The following is a 1,920-nucleotide window of genomic DNA, read 5'->3' as shown; positions in this document are numbered from 1 at the left end:
TGAGAAACTATTTGTTCTGTAAACCTTCATCTAAAGTACAATAAAAATAAATAAATAAAATAGAATCTGACCACTTTTTGCCACTTCCCATGCTGGCCCAAGCTACCATTCTCTCATGCTGAGATTATTGAAATAGTCGTCTGGTTGACCTCCCTGTTTCTGGCTTTGCCTCCCTAAGTCTGCTTTCAACTTAACAGCCAGAGTGATCCTTTTAATTTATAAGGCAGATGATGTCACTCCTCTGCTGGAAATGCCCCATGTCACTCAAAGTAAAAACCGAAGCTCTGTTAAACCTTGCAGTGTCTGGTGCCCTGTTTGTTCACTCCTTGACCTCATCTCCTGTTACTCTTTCCCTTGTTCACTGTGCTCCAACCTCCCAGGTCTCAGTGCTATTTTGAAACATAACCTGCTTCCCTGTCACCCCCAGCACCTGTGCACTGGTTGTGCCTTCTAACTGGAGCTTTCTTCTCCCAGATGGTCGCGTGGATCACACTCACCCTTTCTTCAAGCCTTTACTAAAATGTCACATTCACAGTGAGGCCCACCCTAATCTGTCCTTAAAACTACCACCCATGTTTTATATCCTCTTCCCATTCTTGATTCATTTTACCATGCTGTACTCTTCCCCCTAGTATGCAGCACCTTCTAACATACTGTGTATTTATTATGTGTATTTATTGTTTCTCTCACCATCATCAGAAAGTAAGCTCCGCCAGCTTAGTCAGAATTTAGTCTGTTTGGTTCACCCAGAACAGTGCCTGGCTCATAGTAGACATTCAATAAATGTTTGTGGAATAAATAAATGAATATATGAGTGGCATCCCATTGATTTTAGGATAAGACCTATGTCTTGGCTAGGCTTTCAAGGCCCTGCATGACCGGGTCCCTGGCTGCTTTGCCAGACTTACCTCCTGCTGGCTTTCCTCTTCTCCATGCCCTTCCAGCTCTTTAGGCCTTGAAGCTCATCCAGTCTGCTGTGTCCCTTTCCATCACACAACGGAGTATTCCCTCTGCCTGGAAGATTTGTTCCTTTCTCTCTTCTCCATTCCCCTTGCCTAGTCAATTCCTGCTTCTTCATCCCAGCTAAGTTCCAGGATTATTTCCTCAAGAAAACCTTCATTCATCACCCCCTTTACCCCAAGGACCTAGGGTTTTATACTTTCATAGTACCCTGACCTTCTCCTTTATGGAACAAAAGGTAAGTTCCAAAAGGGCAGAGACTGTGTCTGTCTTATTTACTGCAAGATGCCCTGTTACCTTTGCCTTGCGCATAGTAGGTGCTCAATACATCTTTGTTGAGTGACCTAATTTAATTCATACAAGCAACCCCATTAGATACAGATCTAAATTATTAACTATTTTGTAGATGAAAAAGAAAAGGGCCTGCGGAGATTTTCTCATTTGCCCAAAGGAGAGTGGAATAGCCCATAATGAAGCCATGACCGCTTCCTGTTTTCTGCGTTGACTTGAGAGAGGTGCACTTTAGTGTGCTGTCTGTGCTGTGGCTGTGATAGAAACCGTGGAGTAACTTCAGTCATGATTTATCAGGGCACTTACAAAGGATGGCTCTACTGTGGTCTAATCTCCACTCTCTCGGCAATGTAACACTAGTAAAGTGTATATGAGGTGTACCATCTGTCTTATACCCTGCAGCTTTTTAAACTAACAAGTGTTAAAATCTGTTGAGAGTATATGTTAACAGTAGTAACATTTTGTGTTACTTTATAACTTCAAGGGTAAAAATCTCTAGAACTACTGTTATTAAATATATTCTTGGTACTTACCTGGTATAATGAAACAATTGTAAAACCGCTATTTAAAAATCTGATGGTTGAAAAAACACATTTACAAGTTAAATGTGTTTTAAAATATTCAAAAGAAAAAAGGGTCTGACCCCTTAAAAAATAGATGTCTGCAGAA

The sequence above is a fragment of the Trichechus manatus genome, unplaced genomic scaffold, assembly GCF_000243295.1.
Source record: "Trichechus manatus latirostris isolate Lorelei unplaced genomic scaffold, TriManLat1.0 scaffold00001, whole genome shotgun sequence".
In the NCBI taxonomy this organism is placed as follows: Eukaryota; Metazoa; Chordata; class Mammalia; order Sirenia; family Trichechidae; genus Trichechus; species Trichechus manatus.
The sequence above is the reverse complement of the archived record's forward strand: the minus strand, read 5'-3'. Positions refer to the sequence as shown.